Source organism: Enhydra lutris, unplaced genomic scaffold, assembly GCF_002288905.1.
Source record: "Enhydra lutris kenyoni isolate GAN:26980312 unplaced genomic scaffold, ASM228890v2 scaffoldscaffold69, whole genome shotgun sequence".
NCBI classification, from domain to species: Eukaryota; Metazoa; Chordata; class Mammalia; order Carnivora; family Mustelidae; genus Enhydra; species Enhydra lutris.
The window spans coordinates 10191-33525 of NW_019154153.1; positions in this window are offsets into that span (position 1 = coordinate 10191).

Genomic DNA, 23335 nt, shown 5'->3' on the forward strand with positions numbered 1-23335 from the left:
GAGATGGACTCTGTGCAGGTTGCATACTGTGAGTGAAAGGCAGGCTACGGCTATTTGGGTAGCATACAGAGCCCTTACCTGTGACCATCGGATGGTCTCTCTTCAGGGAAATTCCGACAAGCACTGTGCCACCTCACAGCTTGGGAAAGCAAATAGCACATAGCCTGTAGCAAAGGCCAAGAACCCGAGGTGCCTGCAACTTAAGCCTCCAGCAACAGCTCATTTCCTGAAGATACAAGCATTCTCAGGAGTAATTGTGGCATGCAGAAGCAAAGGTTTAAGCTGCAAACTCTAGGAAACCAACACCCTCTCACCACCGGTTTTTCACCCCCATAGCTGATCTGAAGGTAGACAGGGTTTCCACAAATTTCCTTAAGCAACAGAGAGGGCCCGAAAATGAACGAAGCCCACACCTGACCTTTTCCTAAGGCTGGGTGAAGGAACGACGCAAAGGCCCAGACTTCCCTCACTGTGCAAAACAATCCTCTCTGTGAGGAAACTTTCCATTCAGGGCTTCTGTCCTAAACATAGACTCAAAACTGGGGTACAAGACTCCCTAGGCTGAATCATTCTCCTTCCCGAATTTTAGGCAGTCAGGAGACATCTGCTGCTGACCTGACGAGCACTGCGCCTCATCACAGCTTCAGGAAACAAATGGCATATGTCCTGGAGCAAAGGCCGAGAACCCGGTCCATCTGGAACTTAACCCTGCAGAAAAACCTCCTTTCATGAAGAAACAAGGGTTCTCCTGAGGAAGTGCAGCGTCAGAAAGAAAGGGCGGCACTGCAAACCCTAGTAAACCAGCACCCTGTAACGTTGAGCTTTCACCCCCATTGCTGATCTTAAGATAGACAGGGTTTCCACAGCTTTCCTTAAGCGACAAGAGAGGGCCCGAAGTAGAACAAAGCCTGCACCTGACCTTTTCCCTAAGGCTGGGTGAACGAAGGACGCGAGGGCCCCAGACTTCCCACACTGTGTGAAGCAATCCTCTCTGTGAAGAAACTTTCCACTCAGGGCTTCTGTCCTGAGCAAAGAATCAAATCTGGGCTACAAGACTCCCTAGGCTCAATCATTCTCCCTCCCGCTTGTTTTAGGCAGTCAGAAGACATCTGCTGCTGACGCGACAAGCACTGTGCCTCCTCACAACATGGGAAAGTGAACAACACATGGCCTCTAGTGAAGGCCAGGAACCCAGTGTGCCTGCAACTTCACCCTGCACCAACAACTCATTTCGTGAAGAGACAAGCGTTCTCCTGAGCAAGTGCGGCATGCAGAAGCAAAGGTTGAAGCTGCAAACTCTAGGAAACCAACACCCTCTCACCACCGGCTTTTCACCCCCATCGCTGATCTGAAGATAGGGTTTTCAAAGCTTTCCTTAAGGAACAGGAAAGGGCCCTAAAATGACCAAAACCCAGGCCTCACCTTTACCGCAAGGCTGTGTGAGCAAACGACGCAAGGGCCCCAGACTTCCCTCACTGTGCAAAGCAAACCCCTCTGTGTGAGGAAACTTATCGCTGACGTCTTCTGTCCTCAGCGTAGATTCCAATCTGAGCTACAAGACTCTCTGGGCTCCATCACTCTCCTTCCCGCTTGTTTCCGTCAGTCAAGAGACTTCTGACCCTGAAACGACAAAGCCCTGTGCCTCCCCACAGTGTGGGAAAGCGAGTGGCACGTGACCTCGAGCGAAGGTCGAGAACCCAGCCTGGCTAGAACGGAACCCTCCAGGAGCAGTTTGTTTCTTGAAGACAGAAGCGTTCTGTTGAAGAAGTGCTGCCGCAGAAGGAAAGGGCGATGCTGCAAACCCTAGGAAACCACCACCCTCTCACCACTTCTTTTCACCCCCATCGCTGATCTGAAGGTAGGTAGGGTTTCCAAAGCTTTCCTTGAGCAACAGGAGAGGGCCCTAAATGACTAAAGCCATGCCTCACCTTTTCTCCAAGGCTGTGTGAACGAACGAGGCAGGGGCCCTAGTCTTCCCTCACTGTGCACAGCAAAGCTCTCTCTGAGGAAACATTCCACTCAGGTCCTCTGTCCTGAACCTAGAATCCAATCTGTGCTACAAGACTCCCTAGGCTGAATCATTCTCCCTCCCGCTTGTTTTAAGCAGTCAGAAGACATCTGCTGCTGACGCGACAAGCACTATGCCTCCTCACAGCTTGGGAAAGCAAATGGCACGTGTCCCACAGCAAGGCCAGGGACCCGGTCCGCCTGCAACTTCACCCTGCAGCAACAACTCATTTCGTGAAGAAACAAGCGTTCTCCTGAGGAAGTGCGGCCACAGAAGGAAAGGACAACGCTGCAAACTCTAGCAAACCAATACCCTCTCACGACCGGCTTTTCACCCCCATCGCTGATCTGGAGGTAGTCAGGGTTCCAAAGCTTTCCTTAAGCAACAGGAGATGGCCCTAAAGTGACCTCTGCCCATGCCTCCCCTTTTCCAAAGGCTGTATGAACAAATGAGGCAAGGGCCCTAGTCTTCCCTCATTTTGCACAGCAATCCTCTCTGTGAGGAAACCTTCCTCTGACGGCTCTTGTCCTGAACGTAGAATCATATCTGAGCTACCGGAATCTCCTGGCTGAATCATTCTCTCTCCCTCTTTGTTTTTGACAGTCAGGAGATACCTGGTGCTGACGCGACAAGCACTGTGCCTCCTCACAGCATGGGAAAGCGAATGGCATGCGTCCTGAGTGAAGTCCGAGAACCCGGTCCAGCTTCAACTTAACCCTGCAGAAACACCTCCTTTCGTAAAGAAACAAGGGTTCTCCTGAGGAAGTGCAGCGTCAGAAAGAAAGGGCGGCGCTATAAACCCTAGTAAAGCAGCACCCTCTCACGTTGAGCTTTTACCCCCATTGCTGATCTGAAGGTAGATAGGGTTTCCACAGCTTTCCTTAAGCAACAAGAGAGGGCCCGAAAACGAACAAAGCCTGCACTTGACTTTTTCCTTAAGGCTGGGTGAACGAACGAAGCAAGGGCCCCAGACTTCCCACACTGTGCGTGCGAAGCAATCCAGTCTGTGCAGAAACTTTCCACTCAGGGCTTCTGTCCTGAACATAGAATCAAATCTGGGCTACAAGACTCCCTAGGCTCAATCATTCTCCTTCCCACTTTTTTGCTCGCAGGAGATATCTGTTGCTGACGCGACAAGCACTGTGCCTCCTCACAGCTTGGGAAAGCAAATAGCACGTGGCCTCTAGCAAAGGCCAAGAACCCGGTGTACCTGCAACTTAACCCTCCAGCAACAACTCGTTTCGTGAAGAGACAAGCGTTCTCCTGAGCAAGTGCTGCATGCAGTAGCAAAGGTTGAAGCTGTAAACTCTAGGAAACCAACTCCCTCTCACCACCGGCTTTTCACCCCCATTGCTGATCTGAAGGTGGGCAGGGTTTCCAAAGCTTTCCTTAAGGAACAGGAGAGGACCCTAAAATGTTCAAAATCCAGGCCTCACCTTTACCCCAAGGCTGTGTGAGCGATCTACGCAAGGGGCCCAGACTTCCTTCACTCTGGACAACTAACCCCTCTGTGAGGAAACTTTCCACTCAGGGCTTCTGTCCTGAACGTAGAATCAAATCCGTGTTACAAGACTCCCTCTGCTGAATCTTTATACTTCCTGCTTTTTTAGGCAGGTGGAGATATCTGCTGCTGTCGTGACAAGCACTGTGCCTCCTCACAGCTTTGGAAAGCGAATGGCACATGTCTTGTAGCGATGGCCGAGAACCCGGTTTGCCTGCAACTTAACCCTCCAGCAACAACTCGTTTCGTGAAGAGACAAGCGTTCTCATGAGCATGTGTGTCATGCATAATCAAAGCGCAAAGCTGCATACTCTCAGTAACCAGCACTCTGTCACGATCAGCTTTTCACCCCCTTCAATGATCTGAAGGTAGGCAGGGTTTCCAAAGCTTTCCTTAAGCAACAGGCGAGGGCCCTAAATGACCAAAGCCCATGCATCACCTTTACCCCAAGGCTGTGTGAACGAATGACACAAGAGCAATAGGAGTTTCCTAAATGTGGGTGATAGCAGAAGGAAACAGCCCTAGGATGAATGAGGCCTGAGCCTCACCTTCTTACAAATGCTGTGTGAAGGAACTCGGCAAGTGCCATGTACTTACTTACTTTAGCAACCTAGTCTGGGCATTCTGCCTCTTTCCGCTGAAGTCTTCCCGCTCTGAAAATATAGTCACAATTTAAATGGGTGGCAGAGGGGTGGAGCGTATCGAAACTGTCATATACTTCACTCCATGAAATAAGACTCTTTAGACTGTTCTTGTTTCTCACCCAACATCTAGTTTCAGTGAGCCAGGATACTTTTTTGAATGGACCTGTGGAAGCCTAAGGAATGTGGCATGTACTAAACCCCATCCAAGACTCAAACCTTGAGAGGAAAGAGCCTTGCAAGTCACATCACTCCTGCACACCAAGGCAATGTCTGAACTCATGGGAAAACTTAATAGAGGTGACCTCCGAGAACCCATGCTGTCTAGGAATGCAGCGCTCCAGGAATAACCCGGTTCGTGTAAATAGAGCGCTTTCTAGTTTGTAGAGGCATACGGAAAGTGGGATGCACTGAACTCCAAAAAGATATCAACAGTTTAGGGCACCGGCTTTCCATGACCATCACTGAGCTGACTGAGAAGGAATTTCAAAAGTGTCTTAAACAGAAGGAGTGGCCATATAATTACCAAAGCCCGAGCGTCACCTTTTCTCCACAGCCTGTGTGAATGAATAAGGCTAGTGCCATTTATTGCCTCAGATTCACTTCTTCACACCTCCTATCTTGCAGAAACTGGATGCTTTTCTATTTCTAGAGTTGCAGCTATTATTTTCTTAGATCTCTAGTTGAGTTTGCAGGTATTCATAATGACTCAATAGCTAGCTATCTAGCTGAACTCTTGACAGTGGAAAATACTAAGATTATCTACTCCTCCACCACCTTGGGCTCCTCCCATAGTATATAGGTTTTTTATAAATTTTTATATTTTTTTTAATTTTTTTTAGTGTTCCAGTATTCACTGTTTATGCACCACACCCAGTGCTCCATGTAATATGTGCCCTTCATAATAGCCATCACCAGGCTCACCCAACCTCCCACCTCCCTCCCCTCTAAAATCCTCAGTTAGTTCCTAAGAGTCCAAAGTCTCTCATGGTTTGTCTTGTCTCCCCCTCCAATTTCCCCCAACTCACTTCTCTCCATCTCCCCATGTCCTCTATGTTATTCCTTATGCTCCACAAGTAAGTGAAACCATGTGATAATTGACTTTCTGTTTGACTTATTTCACTCAGCATAATCTCTTCCAGTCCCGTCCATGTTGATACAAAAATTGGGTATTCATCCTTTCTGATGGAGGCATAATACTCCATTGTATATATGGAATAATACTTCTTTATCCATTCATTTGTTGAAGGGCATCTTGGTTCTTTCCACAGTTTGGTGACTGTGGCTATTGTTGCCATGAACTTTGGGGTACATTGGCCCTTCTTTTCACTACTTCTGTATCTTTGTGGTAAATACCCAGTAGTACAATTGCATGGTCATACAGTGAGTCTATATTTAATTTCTTAAGTAATCTCCACACTGTTTTCCAAAGTGGCTGCACTAACTTGCATTTCCACCAACGGTGTAAGAGGGTTCCCCTTTCTCCACGTCCTCTCTAACACATGTTGTTTACTATCTTGTTAATTTTGGCCATTTTAACTGGAGTAAGGTGGTATCTCAATGTAGTTTTGATTTGAATCTCCCTGATGGCTAATGATGAACATTTTTTCATGTGTCTGTTAACCATTTGTATGTCTTCTTTAGAGAAGTGTCTGTTCATGTCTTCTGCCCATTTTTGGACATGATTATCTGTTTTGTGTGTGTTGAGTTTGAGGAGTTCTTTATAGATCTTGTATATCAGCCCTTCTTACTGTCATTTGCAAATATCTTCTCCCATTCTGTGGTTGCCTCTTTGTTTTGTTGACAATTTGCTGTGCAGAAGCTTTTGATCTTGATGAGGGCCTAAAAGTTTTTTTTTTTTTCTTTTGCCTTTAGGGACCTATCTTGAAAGAAGTTGCTGTGGCCAATGTCGAAGAGGTTACTGCCTATGTTCTCCTCTAGGTTTCTGATGGATTCCTGCTTCATGTTGAGGTCTTTTATCCATTTTGAGTTTATCTTTGTGTATGGCATGAGAGAAGGTCAAGTTTCATTCTTCTACACAGAACTGTCCAAGTTTCCCAGTACCATTTATTTTGAGACTGTCCTTTTGCCACTGGATATTTTTTTCCTGCTTTGTCGAAGATTAGTTGAGGGTCCATATCTGGGGTCTCTGTTCTGTTCCATTGGTCTATGTGTCTGTTTTTGTGCCAGTACCATGCTGTCTTGGTGATCACAGCTTTGTAGTAAAGCTTGAAATCAGGCAACATGATGCCCCCAGGTTTTTTTTTTTCTTTTTCAACATTTCCTTATCAATTCAGGCTCTCTTCTGGTTCCATTCAAATTTTAGGATTGTTTGCTCCAAGTCTTTGAAAAATGCCAGTGGAATTTTGATTGGAATGGCGTTGAAAATATAGATTGCTCTAGGCTGTATAGACATTTTAACAATGTTTATTCTTCTAATCCATGAGCATGGAATGGTCTTCCATCCTTTTGTGTCTTCTTTAATTTCTTTCATGAGTGTTCTCTAGTTCCTTGAGTATAGATCTTTTACCTCTTTGGTTAGGTTTATTCCCAGGTTAATTCTCTTTGGTTCTTGGAGCTATGATAAATGGAATCAATTCTCTAATTTCCCTTTCTGTATTTTCATTGTTAGTGTATAAGGAAGCAACTGATTTCTGTACATTGATTTTGTATCGTGCCACATTACTGAATTGCTGTATGTGTTCTAGCAGTTTGGGGGTGGAGTCTTTTGAGTTTTCCATATAAAGTATCATGTGATCTGTGAAGAGAGTTTGACTTCCTCACTGACAATTTGAATACATTTTATTTCTCTTTGTTGTCTGATTACTGTTGCTAGGACTTCTGATAATATGTTGAAGATTACTGGTGCAGTGGGAATCCTTCTAATGTTCCTCATCCTAAAGGGAAGGCTGTCAGCTTTTCCCCATTGAGGATGATATTCACTGTGGGTTTTTCATAGATAGATTTTATGAAGCGGAGGAATGTTCCCTCTATCCCTATACTTTGAATCATTTTAATCAGGAACAGATGCTGTATCTTGTCAAATGCTTTTTCTGCATCAATTGAGAGGATCTTGTGGTTTTTCTTTCTCTTATTGATCTGTTCTATTGTATTGATTGATTTGCGAATGCTTAACCACACTTGCAACCCAGGGATAAATCCCACCTGGTCATGGTGGATAATCTTTTTAATGTACTGTTGGATCCTATTAGCTAGGATCTTGTTCAGAATCTTAGTATCTATATTCATCAGTGATATTGGTCTGAAATTCTCCTTTTTGGTGGGGTCTTTGCCTGGTTTGGGGATAAGGGTAATGCTGACTTCATAAAAAGAGTCTGGAAGTTTTCATTCTGTTTCAATTTTTTGAAACAGCTTCAGGAGAATGGGTACCATTTCTTCCTTGAACATTTGGTAGAGTTCTCCAGGGAATCCATCAGGTCCTGGGATCTTTTGAGGGAGGAGGTTTTTGATCACTGCTTCAATCTCATTAGCAGATACTGGTCTATTTAGGTTGTCAATTTCTTCCTGATTCAGTTTTGGAAGTTTATAGGCTTCCAGGAAAGCATCCATTTCGTCTAGGTTGCTTAATTTATTGGCCTATAACTGTTGATAATAATTTCTGATGATTGTTTCTATTTCCTTGATGTTAGTCATTCATAATTTTATTAATTATTTTGGCCAATGGTTTATTGATCTTATTCTTTCAAAAAAAACCATCTTCTAGTTTCATTGATTCATTCTACTGTATCTCTAGTTTCTATCTCATTGATCTCTTCTCTAATCTTGATTATTTCCCTTCTTGTGTGTGGGGTTGAGTTAATTTATTGTTGATCCTCTAGTTCTTTAAGGTGTAAAGACAGCTGATATATTCTCGTTTTTTTTTTTTTTTTTCAATTTTTTTGAGGGAGGCTTGGATGGCTATGTATTTCCCTCTTAGGACCACCTTTGCCATATCGCATAGGTTTTGGACCAATGTGTCTTCATTCTCTTTGGTTTCCATGAATTGTTTAAGTTCTTCTTTGATTTCCTGGTTGATCCAAACATTCTTAAGCAAGGTGGTCCTTAGCTTCCAAGTGTTTGAATTCCTTCCAAATTTTATTTGTGGTTGAGTTACAATTTCAAAACATTGTGGTCTGAGAATATGCAGGGAATAATCTCAATCTTTTGGTATCAACTGAGTCCTGATTTGTGACCCAGTATGTGGTCTATCCCAGAGAAAGTTCCATGTGCCCTCGAGAAGAATGAGTATGCTGTTATTTTAGGGTGGAATGTTCTGTATATATCTATGAGGTCCTCTGGTCCAATGTGTCATTCAAAGTTCTTGTTTCTTTATTGATTTTCTGCTTGGATGATCTGTCTGTTACTGAGAGTGGTGTGTTAAAAATCTCCTACTATTAATGTATTCATACCAATATGACTCTTTATCTTGATTAACAGTTATCTTATTTAGTTGGCTGTTCCCATATTGGGGGCATAAATATTTACAATTGTTAGATCTTCTTGATGGATAGACCCTTTAAGAATGATGTAGTGTCCTTTTTTGTGTCTGATTACAGTCTTTAGCTTAAAATATAATTTATCTGATATGAGAATTACTACCTCAACCTTCTTTTGAGGCCTACTGGCATGAAAAATTCTTCTCCATCCCTTCACTTTCAGTCTAGATGTATCCTTAGGTTCAAAATGGGTCTCTTGTAGACCACATATGGATGGTTCCTGTTCCCTCCAATCTGCAACCTTGTGCCATTTATGGGAGTGTGTAAGCCGTCACATTGAGAGTGATTTTTGAGAGATATGTTTTTATTGACATCGTGTTCCCTGTGAAGTCCTTGTTTCTATAGATTGTCTTCACAAATTTTTGTTCTATGACACTCTTGGGTTCATTCTTCTTTTATAGACCCCCTCCCTTAATATTTCATGAAGTGCCAGCTTGGTGATCACATACTCTTTTAAACCTTGCCGGTCTTGGAAGCTCTTTATCTCTCCATCCATTTTGAATGTCAGCCTTGCTAGATAAAGTATTATTTATCCTGCATGTTCTTTTCATTTAGTGCCCTAAATAAGTCTTGCCAGCTCTTTCTGGCTTGTCAGGTTTCTGTGGACAGGCCTGACATTATTCTGATGAGTCTTCCTCTGTACCTAAGAAATCTCTTCCCCCTAGCTGTTTTCAAGAGCTCCTGCCTAAAATTACGATTCATCAGTTTCAAATGAAGTGTCTCGAGGTCTTTCTAGATTCTATGATCTTGGGGGGAGATCTTTCTGCCTATAGGACATTAACCCTGGTTCCATCCCCCCAGATTGGGAAAATTTTCATGGAGAATGTGTTCAACTATATCCTCTAGTCTTCTTTCTTTCTCCTCCCCCTCAGGTATCCCAATAGTTCTGACGTTGGAACGTTTCATGGCATCATTTATTTCCCTAATTCTGTTTTCATGGTTTCTAAGCTATTTGTTCCAGGCCTCCTCCTGATCCTTTTTCTCTATCAATTTGTCCCCTACATCACTAATTCTGTTTTCTGCCTCAGTTACCCTAGCTGTTAGAGAATTTAGACTAGATAGGAACTCATTGATAGCATTGTTAACATCTTCCCTAGTGGCTTTCACTTCTGCCCTAATCGATCCCATATTGTCATTAATGGTTTTCTCCAACCTAGCCAGCAATTGCCTGAATAATTGTTAGCCTAAATTCCCTTTCCCAGGTACTGTCTATGTCCATATCAAATAGCTCTGATGGAGAGGGCACAGTCTCTGAATTTTTCCTCTGCTGGGCATTCCTCCTCCTAGTCACTTTGGTGAGAGATGGCTGAGGGGATGTGTAGCTGAATGTATCAACTGTGATCCAGGCAAGGGGCATCCTGGAACCCTTTTGAGCAATCAGGGTTTGCCACCAAAATGAAAGAAAAAAGAAAAAACGAGAGAGAAAGAGATTGACAGGAAAAGAAAAAGAGAAAAATAAAAGAGAGAAGACCCAGCCAGAATGGGCCCCTAAGGTTAGATTTATAAGGTATACAAAGAAAAATAAACAAAAAGACTGACAAAGTAAATGACAAGAAAAAAAAAGAAACCCAGCCAAAATGAGCTCCAAGGGAAAGGTTTACATAATAACAGAACAAAAATTAATACACAGAAACAATAACAGAAGAAAAAGTTGGGAGGCTGGTTATAACTCCGCAGTGTGGTCGAAGGTTATTTTGATTTTTCCTGGGTGTATCCTGATATCTTTGTTAAAGTGATGAAGTCCCAGAACCTAGGTCAGGTTCGGTGGGGTGAGGTTCAGAGCCAACTAATAAAGAATTCTTAAGACGTCTCTGGTGCAAAAAAGTGGTTTATTAAAGCACTGGGACAGAACCCGTGGGCAGATGGAGATGCAGCTGCCCTGGGTTGTGAGAGATGGCAGGTTATGTGCCCTGTGGTTGGGGGAAGGTGAGGGGAAGGGAGGTTTCAACGGAGTTTTCATATGCTAAAGAGGGCCTACAAGGTGCCGGGATACCAAGGGATACCGGAGGCCTACCTGAGGCCTACTGGAGGCCTTGCAGCTTGATCAGTGTTGTCTTTTGGCCAGCCATTAACATCAAGATAGTTGGGAGATTCTTGGTGGGATGTCACAATCCTGCTATCAAGCGTCTTTGTTAGTGAGATTTAGGTTCAGAAGAGATTTAACTATATTTACATTTCCTTCTACCTCAGCCTCCTTCTGTTTTGTTTATGGAGGGGAGGGAGACATTAGGGCTTGAGGAACTGAGTTATTTGCCTCTGGAAATTGTGCTAAGGTAACTTCTTTGTTTGTATATCTCTAGGACATTTGTAAACCAAGGGAGACTCCTGTTTTGCAGGATTGTGATCTCTGCAAGTTAACTATTTGTTTCTTGTTTATGGCAGTCAGGGGAGCCTGAGGAATGCTACACATATTACCCAGGGGGAGCAGATGGAGAGGGGGTGCAAGGTGCCAGCTTTTGCTTTGTCCTCAGTCAGCCTCCAGCTCCCTCATCAAAAGGACTCAACTTTCCAGAGATAAAGGGGGATTAAAATTAGTTTATATATAGGGGTGTATTGATTGGGGAAAGAGGATTACCTTGAAGCTTATCTCTATGTGAATATTAAAAAAGGAAAAGCTAAAGAAAAACACAGGTAATATGTATCAAAAAAGTTCAAGTTAAAAGGTTATTATGGGATTTGTTGTATTGAACCTCTCGTTGTGATGCTAAATAGGTTATAAAAATCTTTGAAATTTCTTGAGGAATCTCCACAATGTTCTCCAAAGAGGCTGCACCAACTTGCATTCCCACCAACAGTGTAAGAGAGTTCCCCTTTCTCCACATCCCCTCCAACACATGTTGTTTCCTGTCTTGCTAATTTTGGCCATTCTAACCGGTGTAAGGTGATATCTCAATGTGGTTTTGATTTGAATCTCCCTGATGGCTAGTGATGATGAACATTTTTTCATGTGTCTGATAGCCATTTGTATGTCTTCATTGGAGAAGTGTCTATTCATATCTTCTGCCCATTTTTTGATATGATTATCTGTTTTGTGTGTGTTGAGCTTGAGGAGTTCTTTATAGATCCTGGATATCAATCTTTTGTCTGTACTGTCATTTGCAAATATCTTCTCCCATTCCGTGGGTTGCCTCTTTGTTTTCTTGACTGTTTCCTTTGCTGTGCAGAAGCTTTTGACCCTGCAATTGCACTACTGGGTATTTACCCCAAAGATACAGATGTAGTGAAAAGAAGGGCCATCTGTACCCCAATGTTTATAGCAGCAATGGCCACGGTTGCCAAACTGTGGAAAGAACCAAGATGCCCTTCAACGGACGAATGGATAAGGAAGATGTGGTCCATATACACTATGGAGTATTATGCCTCCATCAGAAAGGATGAATACCCAACTTTTGTAGCAACATGGATGGGACTGGAAGAGATTATGCTGAGTGAAATAAGTCAAGCAGAGAGAGTCAATTATCATATGGTTTCACTTATTTGTGGAGCATAACAAATAGCATGGAGGACATGGGGAGTTAGGAGAAGGCATTTGGAGGAAATTGGAAGGGGAGGTGAACCATGAGAGACTATGGACTCTGAAAAACAATCTGAAGGGTTTGAACGGTGGGGGGTGGGAGGTTGGGGGAAGCAGGTGGTGGTATTAGAGAGGGCACGGACTGCATGGAGCACTGGGTGTGGTACAAAAACAATGAATACAGTTATGCTGAAAATTTTTTTTAAATTATTTTTAAAAAATCTTTGAAATTTAAAACAAACAATAGTGGGAATGAATTTAAAATAAAAGTTGTATCTATCAAGTATACAAGTTTTAGGGCAATACCGGGAGTTTAATATCTTCTTTTCCCCTGATATTGGGGTTTTACAGTTTTGGGGGGACCCTGTGGTGGTTTTCCTCTCTCTCCTTTATCTTTTTTCTCCTTTTTTGGCTGACCTTATGGGGGAGAGGCCTGCCACATTGTTTTTCAGGCAGTCTTGCTTGGGTTGAGTCCTCCAGTCCCCTATCAAGGGGCTGGGCTCTGAGGAAACCGGTTTTTCAGGCTTTTGTTCTCTGCAAGTTTTTTCTTTTTTTCCCCTCTGGCAGCTTTTGTTGTATTGAACCTCTCGTTGGTTTAGAGGAAAGCAAACTGCACTCAGACCTCCATCTCAGAGAGAAGCCTCAGTCTGTTCCCCTCTGGGTGGTCCAGAGCATACAGACACCCCCTCTGACACCTCCCACGACAGAGCACATCTCCACCCACCTTTTCAGAGGTTGCAGGAGTTCCAGCTTGTCTCTGCACCCCGGTGCTACTAAAAACGCCATATTGGTCCAGGGAGCTCACTTCCAGTGGCTGCCCTTGCTGGGATGCTCTCTGGGAAGAGACCTAAAGATCTCAAACAGAGACAGCATGCTGAGATTTTCACACCCGCCCAGGCTGGGAGTGTTCAGACTCTAGGCCAGTCCCGGTGCCCACAGGCTAGCACCTGCTCGGACATTTCTCAGGGGTGGGTTTGCAGCATGGCTCAGGCCCCAGTCACACAGAGAGCATTTAGAGTGCACAAGGCTGTGGTTTTAGAGAGTGCAGGCTGCTATCCACATAAACTCTTTCACAGGCGAGCCATAGGCTCAGGGACCACCACTTGGAGGCTTCACCGCACTCTTTCTGGCAGGGATAGTCACCAGTGGTGGCCATCCTGGGTCCGTGGGCTTAAGCCCGTGCTCCTGACTGCCTGATTCGACCAGTTGCCCCTTAATATCTTTTCCTCTTTTTGAGTGCTTTTAACCAGACTCCAAGTTAATTCTGGTCCCAACCATTGGGCACTTTTGTATTAGGGTATTACTTTCCAATGGGTAGCTTCTGGTGGCTCCCTCCACCTACTGTTTATCTTCTGATATCAATCTGACGTTCCCACTCTGCTTTACCTGTCCACTGGCGTCTTCTGCCCCCATAGAGATCCAGAAGTGTATAATCCTACATCTCAGGCTGATTTCATGTGTGTTCAGAGTGTTCTGGTAGATAATCAGCTCACTTTAGGGGGCCAGTTGAAACAGCGTCTCCTACTTCTCTGCCATCTTGCCCCCCTCCTCTATACTATATACTTTTAATCAGTCTTTCTTCTTCCAATCCGTGAGCATGGAATAGTTTTCCATTTCTTTGTGTCATCTTGAATTTCTTTCATCACTTTGTCATATTTTCGGTGTACAGGTCTATCATCAGTTAGGTTTATTCCTAGGTGTCTTATTATTTTGGGTACAATTGTAAAGGAAATTGCTTTTCTTAATTTATCTTTATGAGCCATTATTTCTGGCGTATTGAAGTGCAATAGATATCTGTACAATGATTTTAAATCCTGTGACTGTTAGGGTCTGTGATCAAAGGAATGAGACTGATACAAAGTGAAGGTCAAGCAAAGGCTTTATTTCACGCCAGCACCGAGAATCAAACCGATTGGTAGGGGCCATCCCTTATGGAGAGAGTGACCCCTCCCAGCCTCACAGACTAACTTTAATAGAGCACAGGCCATGTGGTTAAGCCTGGCCACACACAGGTGGCCAATGAGATTGTAACACACAGAGAAAGTTGCATAGTCATGCTAGGTCACACACAGGTGGCCAATTGAATTACAATTCACCCTATAGTAGCTATTTGAACTAGCCTATCACCTTGGTCAGAATTGGTGCCCAAAAGGCGGTGCCCACATTCTTTGGTAGTTAGGGAGATAGTATGTGTGCTTTACTGATTGGATGTCTCCACCTGGCCTGACTCGTCCTTATATTATGGGCTCTGTTATCAGGGACTTGTCGACCATATTTTACTGGTTTCCCAGACTTACTTTTAAGTAAGTTCTCCTGGGGAGAGGGGCAGGGTCAGTTTAAGTTTTACTGCATAAACAACAAAATCACTGTTTAACCAAGATGGAATCGGTCTGGCTAAATAGGCCCTTACAGTGACTTTACTGAATATCAGTTCTAGATTTTTTTTTTTTTTTGTGGAGTCTTTCAGACTTTCTATATTGGATATCATTGCATCAACAAATAGTGAAAGTCTTACTACTTCCTTGCCATTCTGGATACTTTTTATTGTCTTATTGCTATGGCTAGGACTTCTAGGACTATGTTGAATAAAACAGGCAAGAGTAGAAATCCTTGTCTTGTTCCTGACAGTAGAGGAAAAGTTCTTTTTCCCATTAAAGTTGATGTTAGCTGTGGGTTTTTCATAAATGGCCTTTCTTATAGTTAATGTATGTTCCCTCTAACCCCTTTTACAAAAAGATTTTTTTTTTTACTTATTTGAGAGAGAAACATATGCATAGATAAAGCACAAGCAGGTGGGAGAGGGAGAAACAGGCTCCCCACCAAGCAGGGAGCCTGGCATGGGGCTTGATCCCAGTGATGAGGGAGCAGGAGGCTGGCTGAAGACAAAGCAAAAGCTGGCACCTTGCACCCCCTCTCCACCCGCTCCCCTCGGTAAAGTGTGTGACATTCCTCAGGCACCCCTGACTGCCATAAACAAGAAACAAATAGTTAACTTGCAGAGATCACATCCTGCAAGACAGGAGTCTCCCCTGGTTTACAAATGTCCTAGAGATATACAAACAAAGAAGTTACCTTATCAATAGCACAATTTCCAGAGGCAAATAACTCAGTTCCTCAAGCCCTAAATAAAAGTTAAATTTCTTCTAAACCCAAATCTCACTAACAAAGACGCTTGATAGCAGAAATGTGAATGGCTTTCCAAAAGACGACATTGATCAAGCCGCAAGGCCTCCGGTATCCCCCCGGCACCTTGTAGGCCCTCTTTAGCATATGAAAGTTCCGTTGAAACCTCCTTTCCCCTCACCTTCCCCCAACCACAAGGTACATAACCTGCCATCCCTCACAACCCAGGGCAGCAGCTCTTCCTGCCCACGGCTCATGTCCCCGTGCTTTAATAAACCACCATTTTGCACCAAAGATGTCTCAAGAATTCTTTCTTGGTCATTGGCTCTGGACCTCAGCCCACCGAACCTCACCTAGGTTCTAGAACTTCATCACCAGGACTCCAGAATCATGACTGTAACTGTCCCTCAGAACAATATACTGCTTAAAATATAACATAAGAAATTATACTAGTTACCAAGCATGCTTAGATACAGTCTTAAGAAAAACATGTACTGGTAACAGCCCTCTGGGGGAGAGGACAATATACATCCTTGACACAGAGCAGCTGGTGATTCCCCGCTTGCTAAGGGTGGAATGCTACCTGTTTCATGGAAGCTGAGCAGCCATGAACGCCTGGCCAGCTCAGGGTGGAACACCGCCTGCTTCATTTTTCTTTTATCTCCACAACTCCAGAGACCACCTGTGGCTAATTAGATGATTCCTTTGAATGGGCTTGCTCACTATAGGTCATGGACTATGTGACCAGATATATTTTGCCTTTCTTCTTACTTATCGACAAGGCATATGATAAATGTGTCGCCTTCTTTGGCTCCTTTATTGATTACTGTCTAATATCTAATTAATGTCAGGCTGAGGAGTTGTTCGGAATGACAATCTTTACTACTGTCCACCTCTGTTCCCTCTGTCTTGCAGCTCACTGGTTTGTGCCTCATTCTTCTTCTGTGCACCATCAGGAAGTGGCAATGAGTCAAAGGCATAAACTTAAACAACTGAGCCACCCAGACATCCATAACCCTACCTTGTTAAGGATTTTTATCAAGAGTGGATGTTGTGCTTTGTTAAATGCTTTTCCTGCATCTATTGAAATGATCATATGGCTCTTATCCTTTCTTTTATTAATGTGGTGTATCATGTTGGTTTATTTGCAAATACTGAAACCAACTTGCAACCCAGGAATAAATCCCATTTGATCATAATGAATTATTTTTTAAAGTACTGTTGAATTCAGTCTGCTCATGTTTTGCTGAGGTTGTTTGTATTTATGTTCCTCAGCAATAAATGTCCCTTTCTGTTTTGTTTTTGTTTTTTAAATTTGGTGTCTCTATTGTTGTTATTGCTGTTACAATCAGGGTAATATATGCCACATATATTAGGAGAAGGAAAGGAAAAGTGAATGGGGGAATTGGAGGGGGAGATGAACCATGAGAGACTGTGGACACTGAGAAAGAAACTGAGGATTTTAGAGGGGAGGGGTGGGGGGTTGAGTGAGCCTGGTGGTGGGTATTAAGGAGGGCACATATTGCATGGAGTACTGGGTGTGATACATAAACAATGAATCATGGCATACTGGGAAAAAAATATAATTAATTTAAAACTTTTCTTTCCTATTCTAGTTTTTGGAATGGTTTGAGAAGAATTGGTATCAATTCTTCTTCAACTATTTGATAGAATCCTCATGAAGCTATCTGGTCCTGGACTTTTGTTTGAGATTTTTTTATTACCAATTCAACTACTTTGCTTGTTGTCAATCTGTTCAAATTTTCTGTTTCTTTTTGTTTCAGTTATGGTAGAATAAATATTTTTAGGAATTTACCCATTTCTTCTATGTTCTCCATTCCAGTTTTTTGGGATGTAGTTTTTTCATAATATTCCTTAATGATTGCTTGTATTTCTAGAGTGTTTGTTATTTCTCCTCTCTCACTTGTGATTTTATTTAAGTCTTTTCTCTTTTGTTCTTGATAAGTGTGCCCAGAGGCTTATCAATTTTCTTGATGTTTTTCAAAGAACAAGCTCCTGGTTTCATTTATCTGTTCTATAGTGTTTTAAAAAAAAATTGTATAACATTTATTTCTGCTCTAATCTTTACTATTTCCTTTTTTGTCTCTGTCTCCAGTTCAGATAAAAGCTGTCTCTGCTATGTTATTCCTATGTTAAGGGCCTCACTCATGTCTTTCACTCTTTTCTCTAGTTCAGTGAGTATCCTTATGATCATTGCTTTAAATTCCCTATCAGGTATGTTACTTATATTTGTCTTGCTTAGATCTCGACCTGTGACTTTGTCCTGTACTTTTATTTGAGATAAATTTCTCTGTCTTCTCATTTAGTCCACCTCTCTGTGTCTATTTCCATATGTATAGAAACCATGTATTTTCTTGACATCAGGGACTTTATGAAGAAGAGGTCCTGGAGTGCCCTGCAGTGCATTATTCCCTGTTCACCAGAACCTAGCACTCCAGGAGAGTATCCTATGTGTGTTCCTTGTGATCTGCTATGTGTCTGAGTCACTTTTCCTTTAAATGCAATTGTCTGCACTCTCTTTCTGCATGCTGTGGATGTGCTTTCAATCTGTGGTGCTGGTGGGATATAAGCAGGCCAACTCTGAGGTGGTATGTATGTCAAGGAACTTGGAGGTGGGGCATTAGTGTTATCAAAATTTGCACTGGGCCATTAGTCCTATGCTCGATCTCCTGAAGCACTGAGGTGTCTGGGGTGGCCAGCGGTGCAAGCCTGGGTGAGCTTAGGCCTGCACACAATGGTGGCTGGTATCACGTGCCTGGGCATAGTACAGAGATTGAGCTCCTGTGTTGGGTGAGTGTGGTGTTCAGCTACAACTAGGCATGTGATAGATTCAATACAAGAGCATATGCTTTTGTTGTGCAGAAGCTTTGGATCTTAATGAAGTCCCAAAAGTTCATTTTTCTTTTGTTTTCTTTACCTTTGAGACATGTCTTGAAAGAAGTGGCTGTGGCTGATGTCAAAGAGGGTTACTGTCTATGTTGTTCTCTAGGATTTTGATGGGTTCCTGTATCACGTTGAGGTCTTTCATCATTCTAGAGTTTATCTTTGTGTACGGTGTAAGAGAATGGTCGATTTTCATTCTTCCATATATAGCTGTCCAATTTTCCCAACACGATTTATTGAAGATACAGTCTTTTTTTCCACTGGATATTTTTTCCTGCTTTGTCGAAGATTATTAGACCATAGACTTGGAGGTCCATATCTGGGCTCTCTACTCTGTTCCACTGATATATGTGTCTGCTTTTGTGCCAGTACCATGCTGTCTTATTGATCAGAGCTTTGTAGTAAAGCTTGAAATCAGGCAATGTGATGCCCCCAGCTTATCAAGATCAAAAACTTTTGCACAGCAAAGGAAACAGTCAACAGAACAAAGAGGTAACCCATGGAATGGAAGATATTCCAAATAACACTACAGACAAGGGCTGATATCCAAGATCTATAAAGAACTTCTCAAACTCAACACACACAAAAAAGATAATCATGTCCAAAAATGGGCAGAAGACATGAACACTTTTCCAAAGAAGACACAAATGGTCAACAGACACATGAAAAAATGGTCATCACCATTAGCCATCAGGGAGATTCAAATGAAAACCACATTGAGATACCACCTTACATCAGTTAGAATGACCAAAATTAACAAGACAGTAAACAACAAATGTTGGAGAGGATGTGGACAAAGTGGAACCCTCTTACACTGTGGGTGGGAGTGCAAGTTGGTGCATCCACTTTGGAAGACAGTGTGTAGATTCCTTAAGAAATCAAAAATAGAGCTTCCCTATGACCCTGCAATTGCACTACCCTGTATTTACCACAAAGATACAGATGCAGTGAAAAGAAGGGCCATATGTACCCCAGTGTTCACAGCAGCAATGGCCACAGTCGCCAAACTGGAAAAAAACAAAATGCCCTTCAATGGACGAATGGATAAGGAAGATATGGTCCATATATCTATGGAGCATTATGCCTTCATCAAAAAGGATGAATACCCAACTTTTTATCAACATGGACGGGCCTGGAAGAGATTATGTTAAGTGAAATAAGTCAAGCAGAGAGAGTCAATTATCATATGGTTTCACTTATTTGTGGAGCATGAGGAATAACGTGGAGGCCATGGGGAGATGGAGAGGAGAAGGGAGTTGGGTGAAATTGGAGGGGGAGACGAACCATGAAAGACTGCGGACTCTGAGAAACAAACTGAGGGATTTGGAGGGGAGAAGGGTAGGGTGTTGAGTGAGCCTGGTGGTATATATGGAGGGCACGTATTGCATGGAGTACTGGGTGTGTGCATAAACAATGAATTCTTGAACACTGAAAAGAAATTAAAAAAAGAAATAGAGGGGGAAAAATAAAATAAAGCAATTTTTTTTTAAAGGAGGGCACGTATTTCATGGAACACTGGGTGTGGTGCATAAACAATGAATCTTGGAACATTGAAAAAATGAAATAAATGTTATAAAAATAGAATATGCATTAACTCTTTACCAAAACAGGAATTAGGAGACAGCTTCATTCTCTGGTTATTCTTTGGGTCTATAAGCATCTCTTAGAATAAGATGATCAATTAACAAAAAGCCATAAACCCCCAAAGTAAGATAACTTAATCAGGGTTTAAGAGATAGGAAAATATCCATTTTGTTGGCTGAAAGCATTTTGCTTATATTTATTCAAATTTTAATCAATTTTATTAATAACCAGATGATCTGAGAAAAATTCATGTAAAATGCAGGGCCTGATATGGTGCTTGTATGGAGAATGACAGACCCAAGAGAATAAAGTATTTCAAGTAGAAATAATTTTAACATCATTATCATCAATGTCCTGACTTTTATCACTGATGCTGCTATTTCTACCAAATGGGATAGGCTACTTGTTTTAAGATTTTTGCTGAAAGCATCTTATTTGTTTCTACTTTTCCATGACTTTCTAATTTTTTCAACCTAATCTTAGGGTGAATACTTCTTAAATGCTATTCCAAAGGCAAATTCTAAATATTTTACTGAAAATGCTACATATGTGGAGTGTGCTATATATACTGAGATAATAAAGGACTATAGGGAGATAAAGGATAAGACATAATTTCGAATCTTAATGAGAGTTAGTACTATGTTTGCAATGCAAGAGAGAACCCTATAAGTTGACAGTGTCAGTGGAAAATTAATTCGAAAGATCCAGCAAGTTTGGAAATCTGTACACAGAAGTCAGTTCAGATAAAAAGTGTAAAAGCTCTGTATTGCTACATGTAATTATATCCTTTCTCATAAATCTCACTCTAAGCATACAAAATATAAAAATAAGTTTTAAAATTTAAGGATCAGTGTGTACCTGAGAATCTATATAACATAATTTTTACTTTCATACCACTTCCCCTAAAGTCCCACACAAGAGGAGAAAAAAATGCATCAATACTTGTGGTGTCTCTCTAATTGTTACATCCACATTTTAGAGATACTTTAGTAGTTTGTGTGTTTATTGAAAAGACAATGCTTCTTTCAGGCTCACGATGCTTAGCTTTCTATTCTTCCCTGTCACAGTCATTTCTGTATTTGTTAGAGCTTTTGCTGCATAACAACAAAAACTTAGTGAATTTAAATAATTATTACACAATTCATAATTCTTCAAGGGAGCAATTTGGATTGTGCTCACCTGGGTTGTTCTTCTGGTCTCAGCTGGACTCATTCTTGCTGCCAGGTCTACAAAGGGATAGGTAGACAAGGATGACCTCAGATAGGATGGAATTTTTCTGATTCATGTGGCTGTTTTATCCCCCAGTAGACAGTCCTGGAGTGGTCAACATTTTGGCTGGGAAGAACTATTAGAGGACAAGTAAAATCACTCAAGATTTTTTAGCCTGAGGTCCCAAACTGGCACATTATCCTTTATAGTACCTTCCATACATCCACTGATACAAATTATGAGACTAACATAAATTAAGGAAGAAGGGAACAGACTTCTTTGATGGGGAGATTTGAAGAGTTATAGTTGACAATGACACAGATACTGGTAGAAGTGAAGGATTGTAGTCAGGCTTGCAATCTCTCTGACCTGATCTGGTTCCTTTTCCTCAGTAACTAAAAACTTTTCCCTGGATTCATTTCCCTATAATCATTGATCAATCTTACTGACATTCATATGTCCATACAGCACTCTAAGTTCCCAGGATCTTAGCCTGTTCATCACCAAAAACCTTCACCTGATACCACATTGGTCATATGTTCACTTGCCATATACTGGACCTATTCTACAATGAAACAGATCCACCTTGGAAATATTGAATGTAAACACTCCATTTCCTGACATAATCTCAATTTTGGATCTCATTATAACCTAACCCTTATTCACTGACATTCTTGGCCTTTCTTATAGCCCTTTAACACTTCTCCCTGTATATTAGCTCCTCTGTATATTTACTTCCTCGATTTCTTAGATTCTACACTAAGTCATTTTAATCACCATTCTGGCTATGTTGGTGGGCATTAAGGAGGCGATGTGATGTGATAAGCAGTGGGTATTGTATGCAACAAATGAATCATTGAATGCTACGTCAAAAATTATTTACTCTATGTTGGCTAATGAATTTAAATTAAAAATGTTAATCAGAGGGGGAAATGAACCATGAGAGACTGTGGACTCTGAGAAACAAACAGAGTTTTGGAGGGGAGAGGTTTGGGGGGTTGGGTGAGACTTGTGATGGGTATTAAGAAGGGCACATATTAAAATAAATAAATAAATAAATAAATAAAAAGAAGGGCACATATTGCATGGAGCAATACGCAACAGCATGGTGTGTGATGCATAAACAATGAATCTTGGAACACTGAAAAAATAAAGTTTAAAGAATGTTTATTTGGAAAAAAATAAATTAAAAAATACATATCTACAATCTTGCAGTTTAGATGTTCTTCCTTAAAGAAAATAAATGTTCACAAGGAAAATTAACATTCAATAGGACATTAGGGACAAAACTGTACTTGTAAAGCCACACAGCTTAAAATATGTCCTATGCAACATCAAAAGAAAGCTGAGGTGGCAATCCTTATATCAGATGAATTAGATTTTAAGCCAAAGACTATAATAAGAGATGAGGAAGGACACTATATCATACTTAAAGGATCTTTCTAACAAGAAGGTCTAACAACTTCAATTATCTATAAATAGGGAGCATCCAACTATATAAGCCAATTAATAACAAAATCAAAGAAACACTTTGACAATAACATGATAATAGTAAGGGACTTTAACACCCCCCTCACTGAAATGGACAGATCATCTAAGCAAAAGATCAACAAGGAAATAAAGGCTTTAAATGACATAATGGACCAGATGTACATCACAGATATATTCAGAACATTCCATCCCAAAGCAATAGAATACTCATTCTTCTCGAGTGCACATGGAACATTTTCTAGAATAGATCACATCCTGGGTCACAAATCAGGTCTCAGCCCAGTACCAAAAGATTGGAATTATTCCCTGCATATTTTCAAACCACAGCACTTTGAAACTAGAACTCAACCACAAGAGGAAAATTGGAAATAAATAAAATACATGGAGGCTAGAGAGCATCCTACTAAAGAATGAGTGGGTCAACCATGAAATCAAAGAGGAATTTTAAAAATTCATGGAAGCAAATGAAAATGAAACCACAACTGTTCAAAATCTTTGAGATGCAGCAAAGGTGGTCCTGAGGAACCAGGAAGGAAATTATATAGCAATACAAGCCTTTCTCAAGAAACAAGAAAGATCTCAAATATAAAGCTTAACCTTACACTTACAGGAGCTAGAGAAAAAACAGCAAATAAATTCTAAATCCAGCAGGAGAAAAGAAATCATAAAGATCAGAGCAAAAATCAAAGAAATAGAAACCAAAAGAACAGTAGAACAGATCAACAAAACTAGGAGCTGATTCTCTGAAAGAATTAATAAGATCGATAAACCCCTGGCCAAACTTATCCAAAAGAAAGGAGAAATGGTCCAAATTAATGAAATAATGAATGAAAAAGGAGAGATCACAACCAAAACCAAAGAAAT